This window comes from Poecile atricapillus, chromosome 11, assembly GCF_030490865.1.
Source record: "Poecile atricapillus isolate bPoeAtr1 chromosome 11, bPoeAtr1.hap1, whole genome shotgun sequence".
NCBI classification, from domain to species: Eukaryota; Metazoa; Chordata; class Aves; order Passeriformes; family Paridae; genus Poecile; species Poecile atricapillus.
Window position 1 is genome coordinate 684,929 of NC_081259.1, and position 14,615 is coordinate 699,543.

Here is a 14,615-nt window from a genome sequence, read left to right on the forward strand (position 1 = left end):
AACTAATAGCTGGATTTAAAAGGTGATATAAATAATTTGCAGCTTGTAGGAAATCTTTGTGTTACAGAGGGTGTTTCAGTGAGAGACACATCTGCAGCAGCTGTGTCAGCCCCTCGATGGAAGGAGCAGCCCTCACACAGGCAAACACACTGTGGGTGCTGGTGTGATGTCCCAGTGTTCATCCCAGCTCCAGCCACTCCTGTTCATTTCCAGTTCAATCCCTTGATCCTCAACACCCACCACATCCCACGGTTTGGTTTTCTCCATCAGACCTGTAAGTCAGACCCTTTCCTGTATTGTGTGTTCCAGCACTTCCAGAATTGATGGAGATGATTCCATTGCTCTGCAGTGGTGGGAAGGAAGGGAATTGTCCCCCCTGCTCCCCCAAGGGCTCCTGTGGACACAGGTTGTAGGCCCTGAAGAGGGTGACTGAAATCACCCCTGTGCTCTGGTGCTGGGCTGGAGTAATGGGTCAGGATTGCTCCTTGCCAGCTCAGTGAACCTCTTAAATAAAAGTTCAATGCTCATACAATTATGTTATGGGTTTTTAAGACAGTTTATTACTACTTCAAGTGTCAGTGGCAAAATTCCTCTCAGTTTCTGCATTTAGAAAGTGGAATTGCAGCATCACATGACACAGCCTGGAGAGACCCCTAAATAAAGAGCTACTCGTGAAATTTTGAGATGAAACCATTCTGTACTCACAGCTTCAGCTGCTTTTCCCTTCCCTGCCCATCAACAGGACCTTCCCTCTTGTGCTCCTGTGCCGAAGGTGGGTTGCTCCATGTTCCTCCTCTGCCTTTCTTTTTCTCTGCATTCCATGATTTCTCTTTCTTTCCTCCTTCCCCTCAGAGTGATTAATCTGCCTCACCCTTGTGTGGCCACATCTGGAGTATTGTGCTCAATTCTGGGCTCCACAGCTCAGGAGAGACAAGGGGCTACTGCTGAGGGTCCAGGAGGCCACAGAGGTGATGAGGGGTCTGGAGCATCTCCCCAGGCAGGAGATGAGGATTTGTGGGCTCACAGCTGCCCCTGCAGCTGGGCTGTGCAGCTCCATTTGGGCTCCGAGCACCGAGAGCGACAAACCAGCTCGCGTTTGTTTGGAAAACGCTCTTCCAACAGCCTGTGCCGTTTGTGTGGAGCCAGTTCCTGTTGCCATGGCAATGGCAGCACAGACAACGCTGACAGATCTCCAGCAGCTGCTTCCCTCAGCACCCAGCGAGACCAGGAATCCAATGGGAATCCAGCGGGAATCCAACGGGAATCCAACGGGAATCCAACCAGCTCTCACCTTCCGGGGTCCACAGGAGAAACACAACACAGCCACATCTTAACCCACACCCAGGGTCTGAGGAATGTTATAAATCCCTTGGATCCACGTGGCAATGCATTTCAAACAAGGAGAAGGGAGCTGAGATTCCCCTGCCAAGGCTGAGGGACGAGTTGAGGCAGTGTCAGAAATGCAGGCATCTCCACCCAACAGCCAGAGAAACAACTCCAGTTACTCCAGCCCGTCCTAGCTGCCCAGTTTTGGAGGTTTGCAGCAGACTCTGCCAAAGCCTTCCCAAAGTCACACAGATCCCACAAAAACAAAGACTCGCTGATGAACCCATTTTAATTTCCAAATGAGGAAAACCAAACCGATGGGCAGGATGTTGCCAACAGGCCAAACCCAGTTCTAGATGAAACAAACCCCCACATTTTTCAGCATTTTAACAGCCATGAAGAGCTAAAAATACTTTGAAGTGACAAGAAACAGACACAAGATAATAGTTTGTAGATTTTATTAAATGTTTTAATTTTACATTTTTATACATGCAAACCCAGCAACAGTGGGAAATCCGAAGCCTGCAGGACAGAAGAGCTTGTGAGTGTTCTGCACTAGTACATACAGAAAGTACAAAAGGTTTTCTTCTCTATGAATCTGTTCACTGCCCCTGTTTACAGTTTGCACTCTGAATTGAACTGTGCTGGTTCATGTGGTGGTTTTGGAGGTCCTGAGCTCTCAGCAGGACCCATTTCCCTGTACACACACACCTCTGAAAAAATTCTCTATCTGAAAACTTTCTCCTTTATCCCTATTAAGGAGAATTTTCACATGCCATGTGGAATTCCATCTGTCAGCTGCAATCCCAGGAGATACACAGAGCTTTCAGTAACCTGGCACCCAAGCAGGGAACTTCCAGCTGAAGTAACCTGGGACCTTTCTTGAGGAGACTGAGCAGAATACTTGATAGGATCAAAAGTCTTGCTGTGATGAACTAGAAAATGTGAGATCAGGCACTTTATAAGGAGGAGCAGTGTCCTGCTGTTCCAGCTGGCTCCAGGACTGAGGAGACCAGATTCCTGTAGTTTAAATAAAACAGGAAAACAAACCCACAAAACCAACCAGGGCCATCTCTCCCTATTTATGAGAGTGCAGTGGAATTTTCAAGCCAGCCAGAAACAGAGTAATGATATTTATGCCTGAACTTCTTTATGCCAATATAGAAACCATAATACTCCAATTCCTCAACCTATGTGGAACCCCTTGTAGCCACCCTGGGATTACTGGGATGGGTAATCTATAGTTCAACTTCCCAAAGCTGGGTTTGACTACTGGTGGCTGTGCATTTCCATGGCTGGAGGAATGTCCCATGCCACTCTCCAGCACTGCACCGTGCCAGACCAAACACAAGGTTCATTCCCGTGTGTTTCTGGGGGGATTTGGAGCAGATGAATCCCTGCTGCTGTCAGCTGGAGTGTCTGGAGCTGCTCCTGGACAGCCAGATTGGCTCCCACACACTGGGGATGGAGGAGCAGCACAGCCTGGGAGCTGCTTCTCTTAACTCTGGTCACTATCCAATGGAATTGATTCCCTTCAGAAAGGCAAAGGAAACAGCAAACATGGGAAATGGGCAACAGTAAGATACAAACCCAAAGAAAACTGAGTTTGCTGAGAAGTGCCAGGCGCTGAAGTTAAGCTGGAACTGGAATAAACCCCACCCCAGTGAGCTGCAGATGCTGCAAACAGCTGCCCAAGACACTGAACCTGCCCCACATCAGCTCTGCAGGATCAGGGAGCTCGCTCTGGAGGTTTATATGATGGATAAACACAGAGCTAAGGGCTCTGCAAGGCTCGGGGGAAAGAGGTGAGGGGAAATCCTAAACCACGAGGAATGGTCAAGGAGCAGTCGGGATCCCACTGCAGGAATGGGCAATGGCCTGACAACTGCACATTTCCCCTTCAGTTTCTCTGTGAAGTGAAGCAAACATGCTCCTCGAATCTCAGGAGATTCGAGGAGCAAATCCTCTGGCAAGGGGAAGCCCACGGCTGCCAGCTCAGCCTTTTCTTTGGCCCAAACGCACATTCCGAGCTCCGAAGGCTCCGTGTGCCTGCACTGGGTTTTCACACGTCCCACACGGAGCTGAAGCTGTGCTCGGGTACAGGACCCTGCTCCGTGGGGATTCTGAACTTCTCCCTGCACAGCAACACCATCAGCAAGATGATTTCCCATATTCCCTTTCCTGCCAGTGCAGCCCCTTCTCCCTAATTCAGCACCAGGGAACTCGAGGAGAGTGCGAGGCACTGTGAAAAGCAAATTTTGATATCCTGTCACACAGAAAAGGCCAGCTGTCATTGCCATAAGGATCGGTTTGAACCCCGAGTCACACGATTAATCTCAGAGCGCTTCTGGCCGTGCTGGTGCTCACACAAATACCTGCCTGCTTTGAATCTTGCTGGATCATCTCTGGCAGCTCTTCTTTTTAATTACGGCTCGAGAGAGTATTCCCACCCACCATTTCCCAAAACTCCCACTTTCTAAGTATCTGTGATGTCCTTTTGGGGTAACAGTGTGAGACATCACACAGTTATCCTGCCATACGAGTTCCTCCTAAGGGACTGCCAAACCATCTTAATGAGGCTCTAACATGCCCAAACTAACCTTTCTCACAGCTGATCATTTACAAAATATTCACAATAAATACCTGAATGCTCCAAAGGAATATGGTTCCCTGTTCTGAACGACTTTCCACTGCCTTCCTATGACCTCTTTTCTATGGTAAACTTAGCTTTATAGTGTCTTCTGTTAAAGACAGACTAGCAGAGTCCTGTGACAGAATTCTAAAACAAATCTTGCCTTCACAGCAGCAGATGTGCTTCTCTTTAACAAGCCAATAAATATTTTAGGTGACTAGAGAGCTGGGACTTCTATAATCTGATCCACATTCAAAAGCTAAGCATGGAGTGAACAGGTACCAGGAAACACAACACCCATGTAGGTTTCTTTACTGCTAAATTAGAGAATTCCAGATACTCCTGTAAAAACCTTCCGTTCTGGGCAATACCTTGAGACATTATCCTGTCATAACACAGGTGAACCTGAGAACCGATGTCTGCTACAAAGTCTGGTAAGTAAAAGTGAAAGTTTTTCAAGAGAAAAATTAAGATATCCAAGTTCAGTAGCACTGAAATGAGAAATGTAACGTCACTATACTCCTATACCGCAAGAGATAGCCAAGCAGCTTCATTAAAGCAAAGCACGCGGCATCCTCAGCACTTCACACACAAAGAGGCTGCCTAGAAAAAGAAAAAGAGAAAGCGGAAATAAAACTTCACACCAGACTCCACAGGCGACTTAAAACAGCAACCGAAAGCACACGGCAGCACCGTCCTGCGCTGCGGGAACGGGACGGAGGGCGAGCGGGCAGCGCCGGGGGGAGCGCGGGGAGGGGGCGGCCGGAGCCAAGAGCGGCGCTGCCCGTCCGTCCGTCCGTCCGTCCCTCTCTCCGTCCATCCATCCCTCCCTCCGTCCGTCCGTCCGTCCATCCATCCGTCTCTCTCTCCGTCCATCCATCCCTCCCTCCGTCCGTCCGTCCATCCATCCGTCTCTCTCTCCGTCCATCCATCCCTCCGTTCGTCCGTCCGTCCATCCATCCGTCTCTCTCTCCGTCCGTCCCTTTCTCCCTCTCTCCATCCGTCCGTCCCTCTCTCCGTCCGTCCGTCCGTCCATCCATCCGTCTCTCTCTCCGTCCATCCATCCCTCCGTCCGTCCCTCTCTCCCTCCGTCCGTCCGTCCGTCCCTCTCTCCATCCGTCCGTCCCTCTCTCCGTCCATCCATCCCTCCCTCCGTCCGTCCGTCCGTCCATCCATCCGTCTCTCTCTCCGGCCATCCATCCCTCCGTCCCTTTCTCCATCCGTCCCTCTCTCCCTCCGTCCGTCCGTCCGTCCCTCTCTCCGTCCGTCCGTCCCCGGCGAGTGTCGCCCGGCGCTGCCGCTGCTCCCGGGCCCGCCCCCGCTGCCCGCTCGCCCCGTCCCGCTCGCGCCCCCGCGGGCCCCTCAGCGCTCGCCCTCTCCCCTCACCTCCCGGCCCGGCGCCAGGACCGCGGAGCGGCCGAGGCGGTTCTGGCTCCGCCGCCGGTGCCGCGGGCTCGGGCGCCGCAGCCGCGCCAGGCCCCGTTCCCTCCTTCCCGGCCTGCCCCGGCCCGGCCCCCTCCCCCGGCCGGGCGCGCCTGCGCGGCGGCCCCGCTGCCATCCGGGTCCCTCGGTGCGGTGCAGCGGGTCGGTAGGCGGGAAATGGCGACTGAGCGCTGAGCGCCGAGCGCCCGGAGCGCGGAGCCGCCGCCGCCGCCAGCACCCTCCGGCCGCCCGGCCGCCCGCAGCGCGGCCCCGCGGCGCCGCTCCCCGGCCCCCGCTCCCTCAGGTGAGTGACGCGGCGGAGCCGCGCGGGTCCCAGCCCGGGATCAGGTGGGGGCGCGGGGTGGCCGCTCCGAGTGACCGGCGGGATGTCCCCTCGGGGCCTGCCCGCCGCGGGCCCGCCGCCCGCGGACACACCGCGTCCGCCCCGCTCGCCCCCCGCGGCCGCCGCGGAGCCCCGGGCGAGCCCCGGCCGCAGCCCTGGCGGGCCGGCCCTGCCGCGGGGAGCGGCGGAGCGGTGTCACCCCGCCTGACACCCCCCGCCCGCCCCTCCAGGCCGAGGCCTGCGGCGGGTCCGCCCGGCCGGCCCGTCCCGCGCCCCGGGGCCGGGCCGGGGCCGCAGCGCTGCGGGCGCATCGCGGGCCGTGCCCGAGCGGGTCCCGCGCAGGACGCGCCTGTTGCTGCCGCTGTTGTCGCCGCCGGGGCGGCAGCGCCGGACGCGGCTGTCACCGGCCCCGGGGGCAGCGGGACGGGCACGGCCGGGCCGGGGCACGGGCTCCGCGCTGCCCGGCCGCGGCTCCGGGGATGTCAGCGCGGAGGGGACCCCAAGTTTGCCGCTGTCAGCGGTGGGGGCGGCGGCACCGTGCGGGACCCCCGCCCGCCAGGGCCGCTATTGGCATTCCCGGTCCCTGCTGGGAACGCGGCGGAAGGAATTAGCGTGCTGCATACCACATTGATTATCTGCTCGCTCCGTGTTACTGGAGAGCACTGTACAAGCCTGTTGCTCAATTTTATGGTACTTAAGAGCGCTCGAGAGGACAGGTCTGGCTGTGTCTGTGTGGCTGTTTGGGTGAGCTCAAGCCTAGGTCTGTCCTGGGTGCATCGTTCTCTGCGGCGACAGTTGTGATGCTTTCTCTGGTCCCAAGCCTGTTGTCTCTGGGAGGGATTTTCCATCGTATTCCAGGTGCTTACGGTGCACTTTCAAAAGTAATTTCGAGTTGGTCGTTATTGTCTTTGCCTTTCTTGATATGCTTCCACTGTTAGAGGAGTCCGTGAAGAGGATCTCTAAGTATAACTATTACTGTGTTGCCTTGGGCAAGTGACAACCTCTTTTGCCGTTTCTCCATGAGTGAAATGGGAATAATAATACCTTGGAGAGTTGTTACAAGAAGTAGTTAATGTTTGTAGAGGACTTAAAAGACCTAAGTGTTATTAATTAAGCCCCATGACACATTAAGGTAAGAGTTAGCGAGCCAGGTTTGCACATGGATGAACTGAGGCAGGAAGAGATTGTGATTTAGCCAGAGTAACGTCCTGGATCTGTGACAATAGCAGAAAACAAGTTGTAACTACTTCATGCTGTAGGCACAAGGGAGCCGTTCTGGATAACAGATAAGATTCCAAGATTACTTGCCCCTCCCTCACCATTTTCAGGCTTTTCCCCTTTAGGAGGTTCTGCCCGTGTGACTTCCAGTTGACTGGATAGCTCCAAGGACACTTATGGCTTGCCCACTTAAAAGTGTTTCAGCAGTTTTCATAACGAGATATATGTTCTAGGATGCAAGCCAAATCCCGACTTAAATTCCATGAAACATTCTCCTCTTTTCCCCTGAAAACATCGTGTGGAACTTAGTTTTGATCCTGTTCCAGTCAGTGCAGTGTGCACTAAAGCTGACATTCCTGTTTCATCAAAGCTCTTTATTAGAGAAAAATTCCCCTGTCAGTCTGCCCTGGAGATTGGATGGGACAGTTGGATCGTTTTTCTAAGGATGTAAACATTCCACGTGTGCTGGGGCCGTACGTGCGTTTCATAATTGAAAGGTGATTTTCCATCCCCAGCCTTGCACGACGAGTGTTGGTCACTCCCTTCCAGGGTGGTGGTTCCCCAGCACAAGGATGTGACACTGGCAGAGGCTCAGTAGCAAAAAGCAGTTTAAAAAACAGAAAAAGTTGTCTGAATTCAAAAGGAAGCTGAGTCTTCGCCTTCCCAAGTTTTTCCACACTGCATTGGCTTTTCTTTGATCTCTTGTAAAGCCATGAGGTTGACACCAACAGAAATCATGTTTTCAGGAGACTTTAGGAATCACATGTGCTCTTTTGACACATTTCTGAGCACACGTTTCATTCCTGTGGAGGAAACTTTTCCACAGGTGTAAGTGGAAGAATAACTTGGAGCACTTGCACATCTTTGTAAAAGCCATTCTGAAAGTCAGGCTGAGCTGTTCTGGCAAGAACTTGCGAGAAAAGCTTGAGCAGGGAGATGGCACAAGAGAAACTCCAGAGTTCCCTTCCTACCTCAGCCATTCTGGGGGTCTGTAAAAGCAGGATGCATGAAGTAGGACTGGAATTTGACAGAAATTTAACATTCCTGTGTATTTCTAGACATATGTGTGCTCTGAGAGGAGCTTGAGACTTCTTGCCCTTTTGGGACAGTACCTTGGGGTTCCGGAGCATCATCGTGATCATTTCAGGATCTCAGCTGAATATGGAACCACATAACCCCAAAACTGCCTTTTCCTGGTTATGTGTGTGCAGCTGTGCCCTGTCCAAACCCTGTACAAGTTCAGCCTGCTCTCCCTAGGGAAGCAATTCTGATGTCTGATGGGTTTTAGACTTTGGTAATGTCAGTGCAGGACCACTAAGATTATCCCAGATTTAAGAGCTGCCCCCTGGCACACACTCCCTCTGTGACTGCATCCTTGTTCTGTAATTCCTCGGGAGTATTCCTCTCCACAAGTGCCTTTCTCATTCATCACTGAGAGTAGATGGGATGTGATGATTCTTATTCCTCTGAGCCCAGAAAGTAAAGGACCAGCTCTGAATGAAATCCCTTCGTTTGCTGGCCCCTGAATCACCGTCACCACCTCTTGTACGTTTTAAATAGGAGATTGGTTTTGTCTGTTGTGTATGAGGAGTTCCTGGGGTGCTGCTTCCAGCTCTGGGGTTCCCAGCACAGGAGGGACATGGACCTGTTGGGCTGAGTCCAGAGGAGAGCACCAAGGGGATGGAGCAGCTCTGCTGTGGGGAAGCCTGGCAGAACTGGGGATGTTCAGCCTGGAGAAGAGAAGCTTCAGGGTGATCTAATTGTGGCCTTCCAGGACCTGAAGGAGCCAACAGGAAAGAGGGAGAGAAACCCTTTATCAAGGGTCTGGAGGGACAGGAGACAGGGAATGGCTTCCCAGCAGAGGGCAGGGATAGGTGGGACATTGGGAAGGAATTGTTCCCTGGCAGGGTGGGCAGCCCTGGCACAGGTGCCCAGAGCAGCTGGGGCTGCCCCTGGATCCCTGGAATGTCCCAGGCCAGGCTGGACACTGGGGCTTGGAACAATCTGGGATAGTGGGAGGTGTCCCTGCCCTGGCAGGGGCTGGAACAGGATCAGCTTTAAGGTCCCTCCCAACCCAAACCATTCTACAGTTCTGTGGTTTGATGTTTGTACATCCCAATCTTCAGAAAATGCAAATACGCCCCACAACTGCAGAGCTGATTAATCAAATACTGATGGGTTGTGATTTTCTGGGGGCAGAGCGTTCAAATGGAATCATTGCTGGGATCCTGGGAGGGAAGAACAGGCTCTCAGCAGCTGGTTTAAGAGGAGCAGGATGTGGCAGTGCCAGCCCTCCCGAGAGCTCTGTCCCGGGGGAATTTCCCTGGAGTGCCACCAGAGCTGCAGTGAGGTGCAGCTCTTCCGATTGCTTCAGAGAAACTCACGTTCACCCAGGTGCTTGAAAGCCTATCTAACATGTTGTTTACATGTTGAGATGCCTAGATGGCCATTATTTAGTGTTTTAGAAAAATAAATATTTGACATTCACAGATGAAGACATTTTCAATAGCACTTGAAAAATTAAGTGGGAAATCATCCACATCTAAAGCAATCAACTCAGGGGCTGGGTTGGAGCTTCCCAGTTGGCAGTCCTAACTTTTTCTAAATAGATTACTTCCCAATCAGATCAGTTTCAGTAATTACTTTGATTAAGGTGCTCTTAACTTCTTACATGATAAGTTCTCTCATCATATCCTGTGATCCAAGGAAAACCCTTATCAGGACAATCTGCTGTAAGAAAACAGGGAGTGGAGCATCAGCCTGCAGTGCACTTCCACCTCTGCCAGCACTGCTCCATGTGGCATCTGAGGAGATACAGCCTCTGCTGCCTCAGTTTCCCTATCTGATGGGTCAGTGTTTGTGGTAATGCCAGGGGAAGGAAGAGTGCAGCTGCTGCTGGACGGGATTAACTCAGCAGAGCATTGATCTCTGCCCTATCGGGACAGTCAAAATACAGCTCCCCACGGGGGAAGTTTTCAGAGTCCAGCCCCATCAGCCAGATTTCTGTGCATCCTGCTGAAAATAACCCTAGAGCAAACATTTAGGAAGTGCCTGTGCTGCATTAGATCCAACAAGGATCCACTGCCCATCAAGTGATGCTTCTGCTGGAGTTACCTAGAAAAGAGATGATGGAAATAGAAGTTGTCCCTAACAGTCCTAACCTATCTGAATTCAGAATTCCCTTTTGGTGGCTGAGGAGTCTAGTTAGGATGCATGGAACACCTCTGGTTCTGTGCTCATAGTATTTAGTGTAGCAGTATAATTTTAAGTATAGCGCTGTCATGAAAATAAGTTTAACTAACAGGAGCTGTTAACTCCACAGCATCTGGAAAATAAGCTGTGGATACTTACTTTAAGGAGCACAATTACAAAAAATACATCCTACTAGTCATTGCCAATATTCCAAGTGTAAGTGGGAGAAAAGAATCTAGAAGTCTAAAGCATTTGGATTAGAACTTACCTGTAAATTAATTACCTTATATGTATAAACAAGAGTGTTGTTAGCAGCAGAATAGGGCCCGGGAGGTGATGCTGCAGGGAACATTAACATCCTCAAAGCCTCACAGGGACGGGAGGGATCCTGTCCTTATTTAGGCTGTGTTTGAGAATAGCCAATTTAAGTTAATAAAGTAACAGGAACTCTGATCAAATCATAGCAGCTGTTCTGAGCAGTTTGGCCTGTGCTGCACCAATTCAGTCTAAATCATAACTCAGTTTACCCATGGCCATTCTAACCCTGATGATTGGTGATTGCTTTGATTTAGGCTGTACTTGAGGAGGTGCTAATTAGAGGAAGGGAGGGAGCTCAGTGTGAGGCTGAGGCTGTACCCCAGGGGATACTGATGCTGCTGAGTGGGGAGCCCCATGCAGGGAGCTGTGCCTGCCCCTGCCCTCCTGGGCTGCCTGGGGAGCAGCAGCATCCCCCCTTCCCTTTTCCAACACTGCTGCAGGCCTGGGAAAGCTGCGGGTTAGACCCAGCCTAGCACAGGTCTCCTTAGTCTAGGCAGAGGCCAGGGCTGCTCTGCTCAGCACAGAGGGGAGCAGTGCTGGAGCCAGGCCTGACACAGCTCTGAGCTTCTTTCCCTGGGCTGGGATTTCACTTCACCTGCTGGAGTTCCCTCCAGGCTGGCCCTTCTCTGCTTTCCATCCAGTCACTGCTGTGCTTGGAGAGTGCCCTGCTCCAGCCAGGAGAGCTCACCTGGCTCCAGGTGACAGCTGGGGACTGTCCTTTGTCCTTGCCTCATCCTCCAGTGCCCCTTCCAGAGGATGTAACCCCACCTGAGACTTTCTCTGTCCTCCCCATCCTGGGAGCTTCTCTTGTTTTACCCTCCCAGGGGAGCTCGTTTGGGTGCAGGAGGTTTCTTGTCATCTGGAGCAATGCTCTGGGCTGGGGATGCTGGTACCCAATTCCAGTCCATCACCTGGGAGAGAGGGAAATCTGCAGGTGAGGGCTGAGCTCCTGGTCCTGGCACTGTGGGCTGGACGTGCCCCAGGCTCTGGGAGCAGCTGGGAAATGATGGACAGTGGTCAGGAGTTCAGAAAGGAAAAGAGAATAAGGGACAGCTCCTTATTCGCTCTTTGGGCAACATTCTGTGTTGGGGCTTGCCAAAGCAAGTGTGAACTGAAGGTTTAGGGTTTGCTTTCAGAGGGGGGAAACTGTATACAAAATGTAAAGGAAGTATTTAATAAATAGCAGGAATATTTACAAGAATGTTCAAGGTACTTGCAGGCATTGTGAATGTGGGATTTAACTGCAGTGTATTTGATTGAATTACCTACTTCAGTTTGTCTGACACCTTGAGCTGGTGTCAAGACCAAGCAGCTGTAGTTAAATCAGTTTAAATACAATTGGCAAAGCTTGTTTATTTTGCTTATCAGGCCAGAAATTATAAAGATTACAGGAGAAAATAAAGTTAGTGTAATCTTGATGTTTTTATGTTCTTAAAAATAAGGATTTGGAAGAAACTTTGGAGGACTTCATTGTAGCTAAAATAATATTCCTAAACAACTGTAATTACTGGGTTTAGGGTCCTTTACTTTTGTGCTGCTTAGGGACTGGGAAGCTCATTGGTACTTTTAAGAGAAAGGTGTTTGGGAGCTCAGTTGGAAAAATGGACTGCAGAGTTTCAGGTTCAGGTGAAGAGGTGTCAGGCTTAGTTCTTAGGTGTAATTACCCTGTTGGACTTATTTGAAGATAATTCTCCTTTGATAGCAGATTGGTTTGTTATATACCTGAAAAGGTTTGATAATGTTCCGTCTCAAAGATTAATAGTTAATGTAGAAATGTCCTAAGTCAATTAACATAATAGGGTTTTAAACCATGAAATAGTTGAAGATTAGAAAGTAAACATTTGTCATTGGTGGTATGTGCTTTCCAGATGAGCAGGTGGTTTGGAGGGTGTTTGTGTGCTGTGTCTGTGCTGGATGGGTTTGTGTTCCTGCTGCCTGGGGCTGTGAGCTGAGTGTGGAGCTGCTCCTGTGCTGTTCTGGCAGTTCCAGAGGCTCAGTGCCCACAGATGGCTGGTGCTGCTCAGGACCACAGGGGTAAAGGCTGGTTTGTCCCTGTGCTGTTTTGTTTTTGGCTGTGCACTCAAGTGCTCCGTGCTGATAAATCCCCGCTGCCCTCTGTGCTGGTAAACCCCTTGGGAGAGCAGGGAGGGACAGAGCGGGGTGAAAAGGCTGTAAAAGAGGCTTCAGAGCCCCCAGTCAGCATCCACAGGATAGCACTGAGAAACTCTGCATTTTCTATGGGTCACAATGAGGCTTTTCCATGTGCTGCTCAGCTCTGCTCCTTCCCTGGGGCTGCACTGACACTCCTCAGTGCTCCTGCACCCAGCTCTGCAATAGATGCTCGCTCAAGCTCAGGTGCCTGGGCTTTGCTTATCCTCTGTGTTCCAAGAGAATTAAAAAAACACTCATTTCTGTTTTATAACACATGAGATACCAAAAGGATGAAGCAAGGAATTTCTCCCTACTTTAATGTGCCAGTTTTTAAATATTCCAGAGGTGGGCTAGGCGAGGAAGCAAGGTGGAATGTGCCTGGATAAGGGGTAAGGACTTCAACTTGTTATTTAACTCAGATCTCCTCAGTAGCTGGAAAAATTCCCCAAATTCTACTGTAGCTGCTTTGTAATGTGATGAAGTAACCGTGGTCAAGACTTGTGTTGCTTTGGAAGGTGGCTTGGTGCTTTCCTGATCCCAGGAGTTCCTGATGGAGAGCCCAGGCTCACTCCTCGTTCTGGGGAATGACTGGAGACAAATCCAGCAGCCGTGGAAGCTCCCAGGTGATACCAGCACTTCTCTCTCTGATTCCTCTGCTTGAGGAGCCCTCAGCCCAGGTTTTGAGGAGGTCTGGAGGTCAGGGCACTCCCCAGAGCAAGGCACGAGCCAAGCAGCATCTCCTGGCCCAGCAGAGCCATCCCCCGGCTGTTGGCAGAGCCACATCTGCCACAAAGTTATTTCAGTGCATGCTGCACATTTCAGAGTGACAGAGATACATTAGACCAGCCTGCAGGTGATGATCTTGTGAAAGAAATAAGAGAAATTCAGGGTGAAATGGGCTGGAAATATTGCATTGTGAGTGCAGGGCAGTTTTACCCTACAAAATTTCTATTGTCATTGGTAGCTTGTGCTTATTAATACTTTGTATTATTGGAATATTGAGCAGAAACTGCCTATAACTTTCCATTGAGTAGGCAACAAGGCTTGTTGGTTTTGTTTTTTTTCTTGTGGATTTTTCACCCAAAATAAAACAGGGGGGGAAAAAAAGAATGAAAATAAAATGTATAAAATAGCCTCGTTGTGATGGAATCAGGTGGGTCTCTGAAATTCGCTTCAGGCAAGTTTTTGAGACTGGATAAGTTTCAAGTTCATCATGTCTCAATATTATGTTTTAAGGGTAAAAACTTAGTATCACTCACAAATGAGTACAGATGTTAAACCTTTAGAACTTATTTTCATGTTTTAACTCTGGTACATGCACAAATTAATCTGAGATTTGCAATTTTGTAAGAATTAACAGGATGGGCTGTGAAAGAGTCAGGATTAATTCAGCATGTATTCATAAGGGAAAATGATTCATTTAAACTTTTTCTGGACACTGAGTAATACAAATCCTAACAGTGCTGGACTTTTCCCCATTTTTAGCAGATGATTTTTTATTTTAAATCAGGGAAGCCGGGTGTGAGGAGAACATGAAGGCAGCCCCGTGCAGAGGGGAGAGCAGAGCTTCTCCTCTTGGGGAGGGTTCTGAAGGGATCCAGTGCACCAAGGAAAGTGTTCACAATGGGAATCATACTATCACTGAAAGAGTCTTTATCCTGCAATAAAAATAGTCTGCTATTTTTAAGGCCAAAGGAGCAGGCAGAAGCCTTATCTATCCCTTTAAAAGATACCTGACAAGGTCCTGTGGGATGCAGGACTGTGCCTGTGATCCCCCGGGAGGATTCGGGTGAGGTGCAGCAGGATTGGGGGTTCTGCTCAAGTTAAGCCAAGGCAGCTCTGTTGCTGTGCAGACCTTGCAGGAATTCCTGGATTCTCCTCACAAACACAGGAGTTACTCCATGGCTTCCACACTCCAACACAGACTCACTTGGCTTTATTAATCTGCTCGTCTCTGGATTGTGGGTTTTTAATTGGAAAGGTAACTAATATGGGTGAGCTGAAGAACAGGTA

General features: G+C 50.6%; 1 protein-coding gene across 2 annotated transcripts in view; it reads left to right on the forward strand.

Annotated features, from left to right (window-relative positions):
• The first annotated feature begins 5,513 nt into the window (after positions 1 to 5,513).
• CTDSPL2 (CTD small phosphatase like 2) overlaps positions 5,514 to 14,615 on the forward strand; it is a 29,069-nt gene continuing 19,967 nt past the window's right edge. For both annotated transcript variants that reach the window (XM_058846483.1, XM_058846484.1), the window contains exon 1: positions 5,514 to 5,684. The gene's annotated coding sequence lies outside the window, so the exon portion shown is untranslated. The remainder of the gene's footprint in view (positions 5,685 to 14,615) is intronic.